At 51.0% G+C, this 20591-nt stretch overlaps 17 non-coding genes across 17 annotated transcripts; all 17 read left to right on the top strand.

The window, feature by feature from the left end:
• Positions 1-846: 846 nt before the first annotated feature.
• On the top strand, positions 847-965 carry LOC126274181 (5S ribosomal RNA). Its single transcript, XR_007550008.1, has one exon. It is a non-coding gene; the product is annotated as a 5S ribosomal RNA (ribosomal RNA).
• Positions 966-2048: 1083 nt separating this feature from the next.
• Positions 2049-2167, top strand: LOC126274180 (5S ribosomal RNA). The gene has a single exon (XR_007550007.1). It is a non-coding gene; the product is annotated as a 5S ribosomal RNA (ribosomal RNA).
• A 1203-nt stretch (positions 2168-3370) lies between these two features.
• On the top strand, positions 3371-3489 carry LOC126274100 (5S ribosomal RNA). Its single transcript, XR_007549928.1, has one exon. It is a non-coding gene; the product is annotated as a 5S ribosomal RNA (ribosomal RNA).
• A 1071-nt stretch (positions 3490-4560) lies between these two features.
• On the top strand, positions 4561-4679 carry LOC126274179 (5S ribosomal RNA). The gene has a single exon (XR_007550006.1). It is a non-coding gene; the product is annotated as a 5S ribosomal RNA (ribosomal RNA).
• Positions 4680-5763: 1084 nt separating this feature from the next.
• On the top strand, positions 5764-5882 carry LOC126274178 (5S ribosomal RNA). Its single transcript, XR_007550005.1, has one exon. It is a non-coding gene; the product is annotated as a 5S ribosomal RNA (ribosomal RNA).
• A 1073-nt stretch (positions 5883-6955) lies between these two features.
• LOC126274099 (5S ribosomal RNA) lies at positions 6956-7074 on the top strand. The gene has a single exon (XR_007549927.1). It is a non-coding gene; the product is annotated as a 5S ribosomal RNA (ribosomal RNA).
• A 1071-nt stretch (positions 7075-8145) lies between these two features.
• LOC126274176 (5S ribosomal RNA) lies at positions 8146-8264 on the top strand. Its single transcript, XR_007550003.1, has one exon. It is a non-coding gene; the product is annotated as a 5S ribosomal RNA (ribosomal RNA).
• Positions 8265-9348: 1084 nt separating this feature from the next.
• Positions 9349-9467, top strand: LOC126274175 (5S ribosomal RNA). The gene has a single exon (XR_007550002.1). It is a non-coding gene; the product is annotated as a 5S ribosomal RNA (ribosomal RNA).
• Positions 9468-10541: 1074 nt separating this feature from the next.
• LOC126274174 (5S ribosomal RNA) lies at positions 10542-10660 on the top strand. Its single transcript, XR_007550001.1, has one exon. It is a non-coding gene; the product is annotated as a 5S ribosomal RNA (ribosomal RNA).
• Positions 10661-11733: 1073 nt separating this feature from the next.
• On the top strand, positions 11734-11852 carry LOC126274173 (5S ribosomal RNA). Its single transcript, XR_007550000.1, has one exon. It is a non-coding gene; the product is annotated as a 5S ribosomal RNA (ribosomal RNA).
• Positions 11853-12926: 1074 nt separating this feature from the next.
• LOC126274172 (5S ribosomal RNA) lies at positions 12927-13045 on the top strand. The gene has a single exon (XR_007549999.1). It is a non-coding gene; the product is annotated as a 5S ribosomal RNA (ribosomal RNA).
• A 1074-nt stretch (positions 13046-14119) lies between these two features.
• LOC126274097 (5S ribosomal RNA) lies at positions 14120-14238 on the top strand. The gene has a single exon (XR_007549925.1). It is a non-coding gene; the product is annotated as a 5S ribosomal RNA (ribosomal RNA).
• A 1132-nt stretch (positions 14239-15370) lies between these two features.
• On the top strand, positions 15371-15489 carry LOC126274096 (5S ribosomal RNA). Its single transcript, XR_007549924.1, has one exon. It is a non-coding gene; the product is annotated as a 5S ribosomal RNA (ribosomal RNA).
• Positions 15490-16560: 1071 nt separating this feature from the next.
• On the top strand, positions 16561-16679 carry LOC126274095 (5S ribosomal RNA). The gene has a single exon (XR_007549923.1). It is a non-coding gene; the product is annotated as a 5S ribosomal RNA (ribosomal RNA).
• A 1132-nt stretch (positions 16680-17811) lies between these two features.
• On the top strand, positions 17812-17930 carry LOC126274094 (5S ribosomal RNA). Its single transcript, XR_007549922.1, has one exon. It is a non-coding gene; the product is annotated as a 5S ribosomal RNA (ribosomal RNA).
• Positions 17931-19001: 1071 nt separating this feature from the next.
• Positions 19002-19120, top strand: LOC126274171 (5S ribosomal RNA). Its single transcript, XR_007549998.1, has one exon. It is a non-coding gene; the product is annotated as a 5S ribosomal RNA (ribosomal RNA).
• A 1074-nt stretch (positions 19121-20194) lies between these two features.
• LOC126274170 (5S ribosomal RNA) lies at positions 20195-20313 on the top strand. The gene has a single exon (XR_007549997.1). It is a non-coding gene; the product is annotated as a 5S ribosomal RNA (ribosomal RNA).
• The last annotated feature ends 278 nt before the right edge of the window (positions 20314-20591 follow it).

Here is a 20591-nt window from a genome sequence, read left to right as displayed (position 1 = left end):
AAAAAACTAAAAAAACCGAAAATCAACTGTTCTGGTACGATCACGGACGATAAGCAACAACGCTAGTATTCGGATCGGTGACCGCCTGGGAAATCTGGAAAAGAGGGCTGGCAGGGGTAGCCAAAAAATGAAGACAGACAAAGTGTACTAGAAATAACAAGAGTATGACACGACAGAACTGTTCTGAAATACCCCAGGGCTTATAGTTTTGTAGCAGTGTACAATTGCAAATTTGTAAACAAAAATTTATCTTTCGCCGCTAGAAGAGATGGATGCTTTGTCGAACCGCCTGTGTCTTGTGTCCGTGTTTTCGCACCTTTTCACGGCACAGCACAGCGCTGCTCTAGTAGCTCCGAACGGCCGCACACGGCGCCTCGGACACGCCGGTCAGTCCGGCGCCAGTCTCGCAGATGTTTCTCGTGCTTGTGCTGTCATATGGACCACGACCCGAGCGGCAGCGAGCGGCAGTCGGGACAAGTCGGGACAAGTCGGGACAAGTCGGGACAAGTCGGGACAAGTCGGGACAAGTCGGGACAAGTCGGGACAAGTCGGGAAGGAAGGGGACAGCCGAGAATGCACCGTGCGAATTACGCAAATATCTGGAAGCGCGACGCGTGTCAGGCAGGTGAGAACGCTTCCCTCGGTCCAGCAGGACACTGCCACACCCCGCGCAGTCCACCCGCCGCCCGGAAGACCTGCGCCGGATAACAATAAGAAGGTGCGTCTCCCGCGAGTGTCGAGGTGGAAGGACGTGCTTTGCGTCAAATGTGCCACCGAAAATGGCGATTGCGTGTATTGGGAGGAGGGGCGAAGCCTTCTTCTGGCGTGCGGCTACAGTATAAGGACGCCAACGGCCATACCATGTTGAATACACCGGTTCTCGTCCGATCACCGAAGTTAAGCAACATCGGGCCCTGTTAGTACTTGGATGGGTGACCGCCTGGGAACACCAGGTGCTGTTGGCGCTCTCTCTCTGCTTTTAAATTTTATTTCACTACACCTGCCAGCCCTCTTTTCATACAGACTCTCAGGTGCGACAAAGATGCTCCCACAAGCATTTTAAACTACTGTATTAAACGTAAGATGCGAAATTACAGTAATGAACTCAGTTTGAGCAAGAATGCGCCAAGGAAGGGTGGTAGGAACTCCTTGAAAGTAACGAAACACTGCGAATCGACAGATGTGCACTTGAAATGCGTCAGAGCCTACTGTTTTGTAGGAGCGCTAACTTCCAAAAACTAAATAATTAAATAAAAAACTAAAAAAACCGAAAATCAACTGTTCTGGTACGATCACGGACGATAAGCAACAACGCTAGTATTCGGATCGGTGACCGCCTGGGAAATCTGGAAAAGAGGGCTGGCAGGGGTAGCCAAAAAATGAAGACAGACAAAGTGTACTAGAAATAACAAGAGTATGACACGACAGAACTGTTCTGAAATACCCCAGGGCTTATAGTTTTGTAGCAGTGTACAATTGCAAATTTGTAAACAAAAATTTATCTTTCGCCGCTAGAAGAGATGGATGCTTTGTCGAACCGCCTGTGTCTTGTGTCCGTGTTTTCGCACCTTTTCACGGCACAGCACAGCGCTGCTCTAGTAGCTCCGAACGGCCGCACACGGCGCCTCGGACACGCCGGTCAGTCCGGCGCCAGTCTCGCAGATGTTTCTCGTGCTTGTGCTGTCATATGGACCACGACCCGAGCGGCAGCGAGCGGCAGTCGAGCAAAGTCGGGACAAGTCGGGACAAGTCGGGAAGGAAGGGGACAGCCGAGAATGCACCGTGCGAATTACGCAAATATCTGGAAGTGCGACGCGTGTCAGGCAGGTGAGAACGCTTCCCTCGGTCCAGCAGGACACTGCCACACCCCGCGCAGTCCACCCGCCGCCCGGAAGACCTGCGCCGGATAACAATAAGAAGGTGCGTCTCCCGCGAGTGTCGAGGTGGAAGGACGTGCTTTGCGTCAAATGTGCCACCGAAAATGGCGATTGCGTGTATTGGGAGGAGGGGCGAAGCCTTCTTCTGGCGTGCGGCTACAGTATAAGGACGCCAACGGCCATACCATGTTGAATACACCGGTTCTCGTCCGATCACCGAAGTTAAGCAACATCGGGCCCTGTTAGTACTTGGATGGGTGACCGCCTGGGAACACCAGGTGCTGTTGGCGCTCTCTCTCTGCTTTTAAATTTTATTTCACTACACCTGCCAGCCCTCTTTTCATACAGACTCTCAGGTGCGACAAAGATGCTCCCACAAGCATTTTAAACTACTGTATTAAACGTAAGATGCGAAATTACAGTAATGAACTCAGTTTGAGCAAGAATGCGCCAAGGAAGGGTGGTAGGAACTCCTTGAAAGTAACGAAACACTGCGAATCGACAGATGTGCACTTGAAATGCGTCAGAGCCTACTGTTTTGTAGGAGCGCTAACTTCCAAAAACTAAATAATTAAATAAAAAACTAAAAAAACCGAAAATCAACTGTTCTGGTACGATCACGGACGATAAGCAACAACGCTAGTATTCGGATCGGTGACCGCCTGGGAAATCTGGAAAAGAGGGCTGGCAGGGGTAGCCAAAAAATGAAGACAGACAAAGTGTACTAGAAATAACAAGAGTATGACACGACAGAACTGTTCTGAAATACCCCAGGGCTTATAGTTTTGTAGCAGTGTACAATTGCAAATTTGTAAACAAAAATTTATCTTTCGCCGCTAGAAGAGATGGATGCTTTGTCGAACCGCCTGTGTCTTGTGTCCGTGTTTTCGCACCTTTTCACGGCACAGCACAGCGCTGCTCTAGTAGCTCCGAACGGCCGCACACGGCGCCTCGGACACGCCGGTCAGTCCGGCGCCAGTCTCGCAGATGTTTCTCGTGCTTGTGCTGTCATATGGACCACGACCCGAGCGGCAGCGAGCGGCAGTCGAGCAAAGTCGGGACAAGTCGGGACAAGTCGGGACAAGTCGGGACAAGTCGGGACAAGTCGGGACAAGTCGGGACAAGTCGGGACAAGTCGGGACAAGTCGGGACAAGTCGGGACAAGTCGGGACAAGTCGGGACAAGTCGGGACAAGTCGGGAAGGAAGGGTACAGCCGAGAATGCACCGTGCGAATTACGCAAATATCTGGAAGCGCGACGCGTGTCAGGCAGGTGAGAACGCTTCCCTCGGTCCAGCAGGACACTGCCACACCCCGCGCAGTCCACCCGCCGCCCGGAAGACCTGCGCCGGATAACAATAAGAAGGTGCGTCTCCCGCGAGTGTCGAGGTGGAAGGACGTGCTTTGCGTCAAATGTGCCACCGAAAATGGCGATTGCGTGTATTGGGAGGAGGGGCGAAGCCTTCTTCTGGCGTGCGACTACAGTATAAGGACGCCAACGGCCATACCATGTTGAATACACCGGTTCTCGTCCGATCACCGAAGTTAAGCAACATCGGGCCCTGTTAGTACTTGGATGGGTGACCGCCTGGGAACACCAGGTGCTGTTGGCTCTCTCTCTGCTTTTAAATTTTATTTCACTACACCTGCCAGCCCTCTTTTCATACAGACTCTCAGGTGCGACAAAGATGCTCCCACAAGCATTTTAAACTACTGTATTAAACGTAAGATGCGAAATTACAGTAATGAACTCAGTTTGAGCAAGAATGCGCCAAGGAAGGGTGGTAGGAACTCCTTGAAAGTAACGAAACACTGCGAATCGACAGATGTGCACTTGAAATGCGTCAGAGCCTACTGTTTTGTAGGAGCGCTAACTTCCAAAAACTAAATAATTAAATAAAAAACTAAAAAAACCGAAAATCAACTGTTCTGGTACGATCACGGACGATAAGCAACAACGCTAGTATTCGGATCGGTGACCGCCTGGGAAATCTGGAAAAGAGGGCTGGCAGGGGTAGCCAAAAAATGAAGACAGACAAAGTGTACTAGAAATAACAAGAGTATGACACGACAGAACTGTTCTGAAATACCCCAGGGCTTATAGTTTTGTAGCAGTGTACAATTGCAAATTTGTAAACAAAAATTTATCTTTCGCCGCTAGAAGAGATGGATGCTTTGTCGAACCGCCTGTGTCTTGTGTCCGTGTTTTCGCACCTTTTCACGGCACAGCACAGCGCTGCTCTAGTAGCTCCGAACGGCCGCACACGGCGCCTCGGACACGCCGGTCAGTCCGGCGCCAGTCTCGCAGATGTTTCTCGTGCTTGTGCTGTCATATGGACCACGACCCGAGCGGCAGCGAGCGGCAGTCGAGCAAAGTCGGGACAAGTCGGGAAGGAAGGGGACAGCCGAGAATGCACCGTGCGAATTACGCAAATATCTGGAAGCGCGACGCGTGTCAGGCAGGTGAGAACGCTTCCCTCGGTCCAGCAGGACACTGCCACACCCCGCGCAGTCCACCCGCCGCCCGGAAGACCTGCGCCGGATAACAATAAGAAGGTGCGTCTCCCGCGAGTGTCGAGGTGGAAGGACGTGCTTTGCGTCAAATGTGCCACCGAAAATGGCGATTGCGTGTATTGGGAGGAGGGGCGAAGCCTTCTTCTGGCGTGCGGCTACAGTATAAGGACGCCAACGGCCATACCATGTTGAATACACCGGTTCTCGTCCGATCACCGAAGTTAAGCAACATCGGGCCCTGTTAGTACTTGGATGGGTGACCGCCTGGGAACACCAGGTGCTGTTGGCGCTCTCTCTCTGCTTTTAAATTTTATTTCACTACACCTGCCAGCCCTCTTTTCATACAGACTCTCAGGTGCGACAAAGATGCTCCCACAAGCATTTTAAACTACTGTATTAAACGTAAGATGCGAAATTACAGTAATGAACTCAGTTTGAGCAAGAATGCGCCAAGGAAGGGTGGTAGGAACTCCTTGAAAGTAACGAAACACTGCGAATCGACAGATGTGCACTTGAAATGCGTCAGAGCCTACTGTTTTGTAGGAGCGCTAACTTCCAAAAACTAAATAATTAAATAAAAAACTAAAAAAACCGAAAATCAACTGTTCTGGTACGATCACGGACGATAAGCAACAACGCTAGTATTCGGATCGGTGACCGCCTGGGAAATCTGGAAAAGAGGGCTGGCAGGGGTAGCCAAAAAATGAAGACAGACAAAGTGTCTCTAGAAATAACAAGAGTATGACACGACAGGACTGTTCTGAAATACCCCAGGGCTTATAGTTTTGTAGCAGTGTACAATTGCAAATTTGTAAACAAAAATTTATCTTTCGCCGCTAGAAGAGATGGATGCTTTGTCGAACCGCCTGTGTCTTGTGTCCGTGTTTTCGCACCTTTTCACGGCACAGCACAGCGCTGCTCTAGTAGCTCCGAACGGCCGCACACGGCGCCTCGGACACGCCGGTCAGTCCGGCGCCAGTCTCGCAGATGTTTCTCGTGCTTGTGCTGTCATATGGACCACGACCCGAGCGGCAGCGAGCGGCAGTCGAGCAAAGTCGGGACAAGTCGGGACAAGTCGGGAAGGAAGGGGACAGCCGAGAATGCACCGTGCGAATTACGCAAATATCTGGAAGCGCGACGCGTGTCAGGCAGGTGAGAACGCTTCCCTCGGTCCAGCAGGACACTGCCACACCCCGCGCAGTCCACCCGCCGCCCGGAAGACCTGCGCCGGATAACAATAAGAAGGTGCGTCTCCCGCGAGTGTCGAGGTGGAAGGACGTGCTTTGCGTCAAATGTGCCACCGAAAATGGCGATTGCGTGTATTGGGAGGAGGGGCGAAGCCTTCTTCTGGCGTGCGGCTACAGTATAAGGACGCCAACGGCCATACCATGTTGAATACACCGGTTCTCGTCCGATCACCGAAGTTAAGCAACATCGGGCCCTGTTAGTACTTGGATGGGTGACCGCCTGGGAACACCAGGTGCTGTTGGCGCTCTCTCTCTGCTTTTAAATTTTATTTCACTACACCTGCCAGCCCTCTTTTCATACAGACTCTCAGGTGCGACAAAGATGCTCCCACAAGCATTTTAAACTACTGTATTAAACGTAAGATGCGAAATTACAGTAATGAACTCAGTTTGAGCAAGAATGCGCCAAGGAAGGGTGGTAGGAACTCCTTGAAAGTAACGAAACACTGCGAATCGACAGATGTGCACTTGAAATGCGTCAGAGCCTACTGTTTTGTAGGAGCGCTAACTTCCAAAAACTAAATAATTAAATAAAAAACTAAAAAAACCGAAAATCAACTGTTCTGGTACGATCACGGACGATAAGCAACAACGCTAGTATTCGGATCGGTGACCGCCTGGGAAATCTGGAAAAGAGGGCTGGCAGGGGTAGCCAAAAAATGAAGACAGACAAAGTGTACTAGAAATAACAAGAGTATGACACGACAGAACTGTTCTGAAATACCCCAGGGCTTATAGTTTTGTAGCAGTGTACAATTGCAAATTTGTAAACAAAAATTTATCTTTCGCCGCTAGAAGAGATGGATGCTTTGTCGAACCGCCTGTGTCTTGTGTCCGTGTTTTCGCACCTTTTCACGGCACAGCACAGCGCTGCTCTAGTAGCTCCGAACGGCCGCACACGGCGCCTCGGACACGCCGGTCAGTCCGGCGCCAGTCTCGCAGATGTTTCTCGTGCTTGTGCTGTCATATGGACCACGACCCGAGCGGCAGCGAGCGGCAGTCGAGCAAAGTCGGGACAAGTCGGGAAGGAAGGGGACAGCCGAGAATGCACCGTGCGAATTACGCAAATATCTGGAAGCGCGACGCGTGTCAGGCAGGTGAGAACGCTTCCCTCGGTCCAGCAGGACACTGCCACACCCCGCGCAGTCCACCCGCCGCCCGGAAGACCTGCGCCGGATAACAATAAGAAGGTGCGTCTCCCGCGAGTGTCGAGGTGGAAGGACGTGCTTTGCGTCAAATGTGCCACCGAAAATGGCGATTGCGTGTATTGGGAGGAGGGGCGAAGCCTTCTTCTGGCGTGCGACTACAGTATAAGGACGCCAACGGCCATACCATGTTGAATACACCGGTTCTCGTCCGATCACCGAAGTTAAGCAACATCGGGCCCTGTTAGTACTTGGATGGGTGACCGCCTGGGAACACCAGGTGCTGTTGGCTCTCTCTCTGCTTTTAAATTTTATTTCACTACACCTGCCAGCCCTCTTTTCATACAGACTCTCAGGTGCGACAAAGATGCTCCCACAAGCATTTTAAACTACTGTATTAAACGTAAGATGCGAAATTACAGTAATGAACTCAGTTTGAGCAAGAATGCGCCAAGGAAGGGTGGTAGGAACTCCTTGAAAGTAACGAAACACTGCGAATCGACAGATGTGCACTTGAAATGCGTCAGAGCCTACAGTTTTGTAGGAGCGCTAACTTCCAAAAACTAAATAATTAAATAAAAAACTAAAAAAACCGAAAATCAACTGTTCTGGTACGATCACGGACGATAAGCAACAACGCTAGTATTCGGATCGGTGACCGCCTGGGAAATCTGGAAAAGAGGGCTGGCAGGGGTAGCCAAAAAATGAAGACAGACAAAGTGTACTAGAAATAACAAGAGTATGACACGACAGAACTGTTCTGAAATACCCCAGGGCTTATAGTTTTGTAGCAGTGTACAATTGCAAATTTGTAAACAAAAATTTATCTTTCGCCGCTAGAAGAGATGGATGCTTTGTCGAACCGCCTGTGTCTTGTGTCCGTGTTTTCGCACCTTTTCACGGCACAGCACAGCGCTGCTCTAGTAGCTCCGAACGGCCGCACACGGCGCCTCGGACACGCCGGTCAGTCCGGCGCCAGTCTCGCAGATGTTTCTCGTGCTTGTGCTGTCATATGGACCACGACCCGAGCGGCAGCGAGCGGCAGTCGAGCAAAGTCGGGACAAGTCGGGAAGGAAGGGGACAGCCGAGAATGCACCGTGCGAATTACGCAAATATCTGGAAGCGCGACGCGTGTCAGGCAGGTGAGAACGCTTCCCTCGGTCCAGCAGGACACTGCCACACCCCGCGCAGTCCACCCGCCGCCCGGAAGACCTGCGCCGGATAACAATAAGAAGGTGCGTCTCCCGCGAGTGTCGAGGTGGAAGGACGTGCTTTGCGTCAAATGTGCCACCGAAAATGGCGATTGCGTGTATTGGGAGGAGGGGCGAAGCCTTCTTCTGGCGTGCGGCTACAGTATAAGGACGCCAACGGCCATACCATGTTGAATACACCGGTTCTCGTCCGATCACCGAAGTTAAGCAACATCGGGCCCTGTTAGTACTTGGATGGGTGACCGCCTGGGAACACCAGGTGCTGTTGGCGCTCTCTCTCTGCTTTTAAATTTTATTTCACTACACCTGCCAGCCCTCTTTTCATACAGACTCTCAGGTGCGACAAAGATGCTCCCACAAGCATTTTAAACTACTGTATTAAACGTAAGATGCGAAATTACAGTAATGAACTCAGTTTGAGCAAGAATGCGCCAAGGAAGGGTGGTAGGAACTCCTTGAAAGTAACGAAACACTGCGAATCGACAGATGTGCACTTGAAATGCGTCAGAGCCTACTGTTTTGTAGGAGCGCTAACTTCCAAAAACTAAATAATTAAATAAAAAACTAAAAAAACCGAAAATCAACTGTTCTGGTACGATCACGGACGATAAGCAACAACGCTAGTATTCGGATCGGTGACCGCCTGGGAAATCTGGAAAAGAGGGCTGGCAGGGGTAGCCAAAAAATGAAGACAGACAAAGTGTCTCTAGAAATAACAAGAGTATGACACGACAGGACTGTTCTGAAATACCCCAGGGCTTATAGTTTTGTAGCAGTGTACAATTGCAAATTTGTAAACAAAAATTTATCTTTCGCCGCTAGAAGAGATGGATGCTTTGTCGAACCGCCTGTGTCTTGTGTCCGTGTTTTCGCACCTTTTCACGGCACAGCACAGCGCTGCTCTAGTAGCTCCGAACGGCCGCACACGGCGCCTCGGACACGCCGGTCAGTCCGGCGCCAGTCTCGCAGATGTTTCTCGTGCTTGTGCTGTCATATGGACCACGACCCGAGCGGCAGCGAGCGGCAGTCGAGCAAAGTCGGGACAAGTCGGGACAAGTCGGGAAGGAAGGGGACAGCCGAGAATGCACCGTGCGAATTACGCAAATATCTGGAAGCGCGACGCGTGTCAGGCAGGTGAGAACGCTTCCCTCGGTCCAGCAGGACACTGCCACACCCCGCGCAGTCCACCCGCCGCCCGGAAGACCTGCGCCGGATAACAATAAGAAGGTGCGTCTCCCGCGAGTGTCGAGGTGGAAGGACGTGCTTTGCGTCAAATGTGCCACCGAAAATGGCGATTGCGTGTATTGGGAGGAGGGGCGAAGCCTTCTTCTGGCGTGCGGCTACAGTATAAGGACGCCAACGGCCATACCATGTTGAATACACCGGTTCTCGTCCGATCACCGAAGTTAAGCAACATCGGGCCCTGTTAGTACTTGGATGGGTGACCGCCTGGGAACACCAGGTGCTGTTGGCGCTCTCTCTCTGCTTTTAAATTTTATTTCACTACACCTGCCAGCCCTCTTTTCATACAGACTCTCAGGTGCGACAAAGATGCTCCCACAAGCATTTTAAACTACTGTATTAAACGTAAGATGCGAAATTACAGTAATGAACTCAGTTTGAGCAAGAATGCGCCAAGGAAGGGTGGTAGGAACTCCTTGAAAGTAACGAAACACTGCGAATCGACAGATGTGCACTTGAAATGCGTCAGAGCCTACTGTTTTGTAGGAGCGCTAACTTCCAAAAACTAAATAATTAAATAAAAAACTAAAAAAACCGAAAATCAACTGTTCTGGTACGATCACGGACGATAAGCAACAACGCTAGTATTCGGATCGGTGACCGCCTGGGAAATCTGGAAAAGAGGGCTGGCAGGGGTAGCCAAAAAATGAAGACAGACAAAGTGTCTCTAGAAATAACAAGAGTATGACACGACAGGACTGTTCTGAAATACCCCAGGGCTTATAGTTTTGTAGCAGTGTACAATTGCAAATTTGTAAACAAAAATTTATCTTTCGCCGCTAGAAGAGATGGATGCTTTGTCGAACCGCCTGTGTCTTGTGTCCGTGTTTTCGCACCTTTTCACGGCACAGCACAGCGCTGCTCTAGTAGCTCCGAACGGCCGCACACGGCGCCTCGGACACGCCGGTCAGTCCGGCGCCAGTCTCGCAGATGTTTCTCGTGCTTGTGCTGTCATATGGACCACGACCCGAGCGGCAGCGAGCGGCAGTCGAGCAAAGTCGGGACAAGTCGGGAAGGAAGGGGACAGCCGAGAATGCACCGTGCGAATTACGCAAATATCTGGAAGCGCGACGCGTGTCAGGCAGGTGAGAACGCTTCCCTCGGTCCAGCAGGACACTGCCACACCCCGCGCAGTCCACCCGCCGCCCGGAAGACCTGCGCCGGATAACAATAAGAAGGTGCGTCTCCCGCGAGTGTCGAGGTGGAAGGACGTGCTTTGCGTCAAATGTGCCACCGAAAATGGCGATTGCGTGTATTGGGAGGAGGGGCGAAGCCTTCTTCTGGCGTGCGGCTACAGTATAAGGACGCCAACGGCCATACCATGTTGAATACACCGGTTCTCGTCCGATCACCGAAGTTAAGCAACATCGGGCCCTGTTAGTACTTGGATGGGTGACCGCCTGGGAACACCAGGTGCTGTTGGCGCTCTCTCTCTGCTTTTAAATTTTATTTCACTACACCTGCCAGCCCTCTTTTCATACAGACTCTCAGGTGCGACAAAGATGCTCCCACAAGCATTTTAAACTACTGTATTAAACGTAAGATGCGAAATTACAGTAATGAACTCAGTTTGAGCAAGAATGCGCCAAGGAAGGGTGGTATGAACTCCTTGAAAGTAACGAAACACTGCGAATCGACAGATGTGCACTTGAAATGCGTCAGAGCCTACTGTTTTGTAGGAGCGCTAACTTCCAAAAACTAAATAATTAAATAAAAAACTAAAAAAACCGAAAATCAACTGTTCTGGTACGATCACGGACGATAAGCAACAACGCTAGTATTCGGATCGGTGACCGCCTGGGAAATCTGGAAAAGAGGGCTGGCAGGGGTAGCCAAAAAATGAAGACAGACAAAGTGTACTAGAAATAACAAGAGTATGACACGACAGAACTGTTCTGAAATACCCCAGGGCTTATAGTTTTGTAGCAGTGTACAATTGCAAATTTGTAAACAAAAATTTATCTTTCGCCGCTAGAAGAGATGGATGCTTTGTCGAACCGCCTGTGTCTTGTGTCCGTGTTTTCGCACCTTTTCACGGCACAGCACAGCGCTGCTCTAGTAGCTCCGAACGGCCGCACACGGCGCCTCGGACACGCCGGTCAGTCCGGCGCCAGTCTCGCAGATGTTTCTCGTGCTTGTGCTGTCATATGGACCACGACCCGAGCGGCAGCGAGCGGCAGTCGAGCAAAGTCGGGACAAGTCGGGAAGGAAGGGGACAGCCGAGAATGCACCGTGCGAATTACGCAAATATCTGGAAGCGCGACGCGTGTCAGGCAGGTGAGAACGCTTCCCTCGGTCCAGCAGGACACTGCCACACCCCGCGCAGTCCACCCGCCGCCCGGAAGACCTGCGCCGGATAACAATAAGAAGGTGCGTCTCCCGCGAGTGTCGAGGTGGAAGGACGTGCTTTGCGTCAAATGTGCCACCGAAAATGGCGATTGCGTGTATTGGGAGGAGGGGCGAAGCCTTCTTCTGGCGTGCGGCTACAGTATAAGGACGCCAACGGCCATACCATGTTGAATACACCGGTTCTCGTCCGATCACCGAAGTTAAGCAACATCGGGCCCTGTTAGTACTTGGATGGGTGACCGCCTGGGAACACCAGGTGCTGTTGGCGCTCTCTCTCTGCTTTTAAATTTTATTTCACTACACCTGCCAGCCCTCTTTTCATACAGACTCTCAGGTGCGACAAAGATGCTCCCACAAGCATTTTAAACTACTGTATTAAACGTAAGATGCGAAATTACAGTAATGAACTCAGTTTGAGCAAGAATGCGCCAAGGAAGGGTGGTAGGAACTCCTTGAAAGTAACGAAACACTGCGAATCGACAGATGTGCACTTGAAATGCGTCAGAGCCTACTGTTTTGTAGGAGCGCTAACTTCCAAAAACTAAATAATTAAATAAAAAACTAAAAAAACCGAAAATCAACTGTTCTGGTACGATCACGGACGATAAGCAACAACGCTAGTATTCGGATCGGTGACCGCCTGGGAAATCTGGAAAAGAGGGCTGGCAGGGGTAGCCAAAAAATGAAGACAGACAAAGTGTCTCTAGAAATAACAAGAGTATGACACGACAGGACTGTTCTGAAATACCCCAGGGCTTATAGTTTTGTAGCAGTGTACAATTGCAAATTTGTAAACAAAAATTTATCTTTCGCCGCTAGAAGAGATGGATGCTTTGTCGAACCGCCTGTGTCTTGTGTCCGTGTTTTCGCACCTTTTCACGGCACAGCACAGCGCTGCTCTAGTAGCTCCGAACGGCCGCACACGGCGCCTCGGACACGCCGGTCAGTCCGGCGCCAGTCTCGCAGATGTTTCTCGTGCTTGTGCTGTCATATGGACCACGACCCGAGCGGCAGCGAGCGGCAGTCGAGCAAAGTCGGGACAAGTCGGGAAGGAAGGGGACAGCCGAGAATGCACCGTGCGAATTACGCAAATATCTGGAAGCGCGACGCGTGTCAGGCAGGTGAGAACGCTTCCCTCGGTCCAGCAGGACACTGCCACACCCCGCGCAGTCCACCCGCCGCCCGGAAGACCTGCGCCGGATAACAATAAGAAGGTGCGTCTCCCGCGAGTGTCGAGGTGGAAGGACGTGCTTTGCGTCAAATGTGCCACCGAAAATGGCGATTGCGTGTATTGGGAGGAGGGGCGAAGCCTTCTTCTGGCGTGCGGCTACAGTATAAGGACGCCAACGGCCATACCATGTTGAATACACCGGTTCTCGTCCGATCACCGAAGTTAAGCAACATCGGGCCCTGTTAGTACTTGGATGGGTGACCGCCTGGGAACACCAGGTGCTGTTGGCGCTCTCTCTCTGCTTTTAAATTTTATTTCACTACACCTGCCAGCCCTCTTTTCATACAGACTCTCAGGTGCGACAAAGATGCTCCCACAAGCATTTTAAACTACTGTATTAAACGTAAGATGCGAAATTACAGTAATGAACTCAGTTTGAGCAAGAATGCGCCAAGGAAGGGTGGTAGGAACTCCTTGAAAGTAACGAAACACTGCGAATCGACAGATGTGCACTTGAAATGCGTCAGAGCCTACTGTTTTGTAGGAGCGCTAACTTCCAAAAACTAAATAATTAAATAAAAAACTAAAAAAACCGAAAATCAACTGTTCTGGTACGATCACGGACGATAAGCAACAACGCTAGTATTCGGATCGGTGACCGCCTGGGAAATCTGGAAAAGAGGGCTGGCAGGGGTAGCCAAAAAATGAAGACAGACAAAGTGTCTCTAGAAATAACAAGAGTATGACACGACGGGACTGTTCTGAAATACCCCAGGGCTTATAGTTTTGTAGCAGTGTACAATTGCAAATTTGTAAACAAAAATTTATCTTTCGCCGCTAGAAGAGATGGATGCTTTGTCGAACCGCCTGTGTCTTGTGTCCGTGTTTTCGCACCTTTTCACGGCACAGCACAGCGCTGCTCTAGTAGCTCCGAACGGCCGCACACGGCGCCTCGGACACGCCGGTCAGTCCGGCGCCAGTCTCGCAGATGTTTCTCGTGCTTGTGCTGTCATATGGACCACGACCCGAGCGGCAGCGAGCGGCAGTCGAGCAAAGTCGGGACAAGTCGGGAAGGAAGGGGACAGCCGAGAATGCACCGTGCGAATTACGCAAATATCTGGAAGCGCGACGCGTGTCAGGCAGGTGAGAACGCTTCCCTCGGTCCAGCAGGACACTGCCACACCCCGCGCAGTCCACCCGCCGCCCGGAAGACCTGCGCCGGATAACAATAAGAAGGTGCGTCTCCCGCGAGTGTCGAGGTGGAAGGACGTGCTTTGCGTCAAATGTGCCACCGAAAATGGCGATTGCGTGTATTGGGAGGAGGGGCGAAGCCTTCTTCTGGCGTGCGACTACAGTATAAGGACGCCAACGGCCATACCATGTTGAATACACCGGTTCTCGTCCGATCACCGAAGTTAAGCAACATCGGGCCCTGTTAGTACTTGGATGGGTGACCGCCTGGGAACACCAGGTGCTGTTGGCTCTCTCTCTGCTTTTAAATTTTATTTCACTACACCTGCCAGCCCTCTTTTCATACAGACTCTCAGGTGCGACAAAGATGCTCCCACAAGCATTTTAAACTACTGTATTAAACGTAAGATGCGAAATTACAGTAATGAACTCAGTTTGAGCAAGAATGCGCCAAGGAAGGGTGGTAGGAACTCCTTGAAAGTAACGAAACACTGCGAATCGACAGATGTGCACTTGAAATGCGTCAGAGCCTACTGTTTTGTAGGAGCGCTAACTTCCAAAAACTAAATAATTAAATAAAAAACTAAAAAAACCGAAAATCAACTGTTCTGGTACGATCACGGACGATAAGCAACAACGCTAGTATTCGGATCGGTGACCGCCTGGGAAATCTGGAAAAGAGGGCTGGCAGGGGTAGCCAAAAAATGAAGACAGACAAAGTGTCTCTAGAAATAACAAGAGTATGACACGACAGGACTGTTCTGAAATACCCCAGGGCTTATAGTTTTGTAGCAGTGTACAATTGCAAATTTGTAAACAAAAATTTATCTTTCGCCGCTAGAAGAGATGGATGCTTTGTCGAACCGCCTGTGTCTTGTGTCCGTGTTTTCGCACCTTTTCACGGCACAGCACAGCGCTGCTCTAGTAGCTCCGAACGGCCGCACACGGCGCCTCGGACACGCCGGTCAGTCCGGCGCCAGTCTCGCAGATGTTTCTCGTGCTTGTGCTGTCATATGGACCACGACCCGAGCGGCAGCGAGCGGCAGTCGAGCAAAGTCGGGACAAGTCGGGACAAGTCGGGACAAGTCGGGACAAGTCGGGACAAGTCGGGACAAGTCGGGACAAGTCGGGAAGGAAGGGTACAGCCGAGAATGCACCGTGCGAATTACGCAAATATCTGGAAGCGCGACGCGTGTCAGGCAGGTGAGAACGCTTCCCTCGGTCCAGCAGGACACTGCCACACCCCGCGCAGTCCACCCGCCGCCCGGAAGACCTGCGCCGGATAACAATAAGAAGGTGCGTCTCCCGCGAGTGTCGAGGTGGAAGGACGTGCTTTGCGTCAAATGTGCCACCGAAAATGGCGATTGCGTGTATTGGGTGGAGGGGCGAAGCCTTCTTCTGGCGTGCGACTACAGTATAAGGACGCCAACGGCCATACCATGTTGAATACACCGGTTCTCGTCCGATCACCGAAGTTAAGCAACATCGGGCCCTGTTAGTACTTGGATGGGTGACCGCCTGGGAACACCAGGTGCTGTTGGCTCTCTCTCTGCTTTTAAATTTTATTTCACTACACCTGCCAGCCCTCTTTTCATACAGACTCTCAGGTGCGACAAAGATGCTCCCACAAGCATTTTAAACTACTGTATTAAACGTAAGATGCGAAATTACAGTAATGAACTCAGTTTGAGCAAGAATGCGCCAAGGAAGGGTGGTAGGAACTCCTTGAAAGTAACGAAACACTGCGAATCGACAGATGTGCACTTGAAATGCGTCAGAGCCTACTGTTTTGTAGGAGCGCTAACTTCCAAAAACTAAATAATTAAATAAAAAACTAAAAAAACCGAAAATCAACTGTTCTGGTACGATCACGGACGATAAGCAACAACGCTAGTATTCGGATCGGTGACCGCCTGGGAAATCTGGAAAAGAGGGCTGGCAGGGGTAGCCAAAAAATGAAGACAGACAAAGTGTACTAGAAATAACAAGAGTATGACACGACAGAACTGTTCTGAAATACCCCAGGGCTTATAGTTTTGTAGCAGTGTACAATTGCAAATTTGTAAACAAAAATTTATCTTTCGCCGCTAGAAGAGATGGATGCTTTGTCGAACCGCCTGTGTCTTGTGTCCGTGTTTTCGCACCTTTTCACGGCACAGCACAGCGCTGCTCTAGTAGCTCCGAACGGCCGCACACGGCGCCTCGGACACGCCGGTCAGTCCGGCGCCAGTCTCGCAGATGTTTCTCGTGCTTGTGCTGTCATATGGACCACGACCCGAGCGGCAGCGAGCGGCAGTCGAGCAAAGTCGGGACAAGTCGGGAAGGAAGGGGACAGCCGAGAATGCACCGTGCGAATTACGCAAATATCTGGAAGCGCGACGCGTGTCAGGCAGGTGAGAACGCTTCCCTCGGTCCAGCAGGACACTGCCACACCCCGCGCAGTCCACCCGCCGCCCGGAAGACCTGCGCCGGATAACAATAAGAAGGTGCGTCTCCCGCGAGTGTCGAGGTGGAAGGACGTGCTTTGCGTCAAATGTGCCACCGAAAATGGCGATTGCGTGTATTGGGAGGAGGGGCGAAGCCTTCTTCTGGCGTGCGACTACAGTATAAGGACGCCAACGGCCATACCATGTTGAATACACCGGTTCTCGTCCGATCACCGAAGTTAAGCAACATCGGGCCCTGTTAGTACTTGGATGGGTGACCGCCTGGGAACACCAGGTGCTGTTGGCTCTCTCTCTGCTTTTAAATTTTATTTCACTACACCTGCCAGCCCTCTTTTCATACAGACTCTCAGGTGCGACAAAGATGCTCCCACAAGCATTTTAAACTACTGTATTAAACGTAAGATGCGAAATTACAGTAATGAACTCAGTTTGAGCAAGAATGCGCCAAGGAAGGGTGGTAGGAACTCCTTGAAAGTAACGAAACACTGCGAATCGACAGATGTGCACTTGAAATGCGTCAGAGCCTACTGTTTTGTAGGAGCGCTAACTTCCAAAAACTAAATAATTAAATAAAAAACTAAAAAAACCGAAAATCAACTGTTCTGGTACGATCACGGACGATAAGCAACAACGCTAGTATTCGGATCGGTGACCGCCTGGGAAATCTGGAAAAGAGGGCTGGCAGGGGTAGCCAAAAAATGAAGACAGACAAAGTGTCTCTAGAAATAACAAGAGTATGACACGACAGGACTGTTCTGAAATACCCCAGGGCTTATAGTTTTGTAGCAGTGTACAATTGCAAATTTGTAAACAAAAATTTATCTTTCGCCGCTAGAAGAGATGGATGCTTTGTCGAACCGCCTGTGTCTTGTGTCCGTGTTTTCGCACCTTTTCACGGCACAGCACAGCGCTGCTCTAGTAGCTCCGAACGGCCGCACACGGCGCCTCGGACACGCCGGTCAGTCCGGCGCCAGTCTCGCAGATGTTTCTCGTGCTTGTGCTGTCATATGGACCACGACCCGAGCGGCAGCGAGCGGCAGTCGAGCAAAGTCGGGACAAGTCGGGACAAGTCGGGACAAGTCGGGACAAGTCGGGACAAGTCGGGACAAGTCGGGACAAGTCGGGAAGGAAGGGTACAGCCGAGAATGCACCGTGCGAATTACGCAAATATCTGGAAGCGCGACGCGTGTCAGGCAGGTGAGAACGCTTCCCTCGGTCCAGCAGGACACTGCCACACCCCGCGCAGTCCACCCGCCGCCCGGAAGACCTGCGCCGGATAACAATAAGAAGGTGCGTCTCCCGCGAGTGTCGAGGTGGAAGGACGTGCTTTGCGTCAAATGTGCCACCGAAAATGGCGATTGCGTGTATTGGGTGGAGGGGCGAAGCCTTCTTCTGGCGTGCGACTACAGTATAAGGACGCCAACGGCCATACCATGTTGAATACACCGGTTCTCGTCCGATCACCGAAGTTAAGCAACATCGGGCCCTGTTAGTACTTGGATGGGTGACCGCCTGGGAACACCAGGTGCTGTTGGCTCTCTCTCTGCTTTTAAATTTTATTTCACTACACCTGCCAGCCCTCTTTTCATACAGACTCTCAGGTGCGACAAAGATGCTCCCACAAGCATTTTAAACTACTGTATTAAACGTAAGATGCGAAATTACAGTAATGAACTCAGTTTGAGCAAGAATGCGCCAAGGAAGGGTGGTAGGAACTCCTTGAAAGTAACGAAACACTGCGAATCGACAGATGTGCACTTGAAATGCGTCAGAGCCTACTGTTTTGTAGGAGCGCTAACTTCCAAAAACTAAATAATTAAATAAAAAACTAAAAAAACCGAAAATCAACTGTTCTGGTACGATCACGGACGATAAGCAACAACGCTAGTATTCGGATCGGTGACCGCCTGGGAAATCTGGAAAAGAGGGCTGGCAGGGGTAGCCAAAAAATGAAGACAGACAAAGTGTACTAGAAATAACAAGAGTATGACACGACAGAACTGTTCTGAAATACCCCAGGGCTTATAGTTTTGTAGCAGTGTACAATTGCAAATTTGTAAACAAAAATTTATCTTTCGCCGCTAGAAGAGATGGATGCTTTGTCGAACCGCCTGTGTCTTGTGTCCGTGTTTTCGCACCTTTTCACGGCACAGCACAGCGCTGCTCTAGTAGCTCCGAACGGCCGCACACGGCGCCTCGGACACGCCGGTCAGTCCGGCGCCAGTCTCGCAGATGTTTCTCGTGCTTGTGCTGTCATATGGACCACGACCCGAGCGGCAGCGAGCGGCAGTCGAGCAAAGTCGGGACAAGTCGGGAAGGAAGGGGACAGCCGAGAATGCACCGTGCGAATTACGCAAATATCTGGAAGCGCGACGCGTGTCAGGCAGGTGAGAACGCTTCCCTCGGTCCAGCAGGACACTGCCACACCCCGCGCAGTCCACCCGCCGCCCGGAAGACCTGCGCCGGATAACAATAAGAAGGTGCGTCTCCCGCGAGTGTCGAGGTGGAAGGACGTGCTTTGCGTCAAATGTGCCACCGAAAATGGCGATTGCGTGTATTGGGAGGAGGGGCGAAGCCTTCTTCTGGCGTGCGGCTACAGTATAAGGACGCCAACGGCCATACCATGTTGAATACACCGGTTCTCGTCCGATCACCGAAGTTAAGCAACATCGGGCCCTGTTAGTACTTGGATGGGTGACCGCCTGGGAACACCAGGTGCTGTTGGCGCTCTCTCTCTGCTTTTAAATTTTATTTCACTACACCTGCCAGCCCTCTTTTCATACAGACTCTCAGGTGCGACAAAGATGCTCCCACAAGCATTTTAAACTACTGTATTAAACGTAAGATGCGAAATTACAGTAATGAACTCAGTTTGAGCAAGAATGCGCCAAGGAAGGGTGGTAGGAACTCCTTGAAAGTAACGAAACACTGCGAATCGACAGATGTGCACTTGAAATGCGTCAGAGCCTACTGTTTTGTAGGAGCGCTAACTTCCAAAAACTAAATAATTAAATAAAAAACTAAAAAAACCGAAAATCAACTGTTCTGGTACGATCACGGACGATAAGCAACAACGCTAGTATTCGGATCGGTGACCGCCTGGGAAATCTGGAAAAGAGGGCTGGCAGGGGTAGCCAAAAAATGAAGACAGACAAAGTGTCTCTAGAAATAACAAGAGTATGACACGACAGGACTGTTCTGAAATACCCCAGGGCTTATAGTTTTGTAGCAGTGTACAATTGCAAATTTGTAAACAAAAATTTATCTTTCGCCGCTAGAAGAGATGGATGCTTTGTCGAACCGCCTGTGTCTTGTGTCCGTGTTTTCGCACCTTTTCACGGCACAGCACAGCGCTGCTCTAGTAGCTCCGAACGGCCGCACACGGCGCCTCGGACACGCCGGTCAGTCCGGCGCCAGTCTCGCAGATGTTTCTCGTGCTTGTGCTGTCATATGGACCACGACCCGAGCGGCAGCGAGCGGCAGTCGAGCAAAGTCGGGACAAGTCGGGAAGGAAGGGGACAGCCGAGAATGCACCGTGCGAATTACGCAAATATCTGGAAGCGCGACGCGTGTCAGGCAGGTGAGAACGCTTCCCTCGGTCCAGCAGGACACTGCCACACCCCGCGCAGTCCACCCGCCGCCCGGAAGACCTGCGCCGGATAACAATAAGAAGGTGCGTCTCCCGCGAGTGTCGAGGTGGAAGGACGTGCTTTGCGTCAAATGTGCCACCGAAAATGGCGATTGCGTGTATTGGGAGGAGGGGCGAAGCCTTCTTCTGGCGTGCGGCTACAGTATAAGGACGCCAACGGCCATACCATGTTGAATACACCGGTTCTCGTCCGATCACCGAAGTTAAGCAACATCGGGCCCTGTTAGTACTTGGATGGGTGACCGCCTGGGAACACCAGGTGCTGTTGGCGCTCTCTCTCTGCTTTTAAATTTTATTTCACTACACCTGCCAGCCCTCTTTTCATACAGACTCTCAGGTGCGACAAAGATGCTCCCACAAGCATTTTAAACTACTGTATTAAACGTAAGATGCGAAATTACAGTAATGAACTCAGTTTGAGCAAGAATGCGCCAAGGAAGGGTGGTAGGAACTCCTTGAAAGTAACGAAACACTGCGAATCGACAGATGTGCACTTGAAATGCGTCAGAGCCTACTGTTTTGTAGGAGCGCTAACTTCCAAAAACTAAA

The sequence above is a fragment of the Schistocerca gregaria genome, chromosome 5, assembly GCF_023897955.1.
Source record: "Schistocerca gregaria isolate iqSchGreg1 chromosome 5, iqSchGreg1.2, whole genome shotgun sequence".
NCBI lineage: Eukaryota > Metazoa > Arthropoda > Insecta > Orthoptera > Acrididae > Schistocerca > Schistocerca gregaria.
This window is presented reverse-complemented; position numbering and strand designations above follow the sequence as displayed.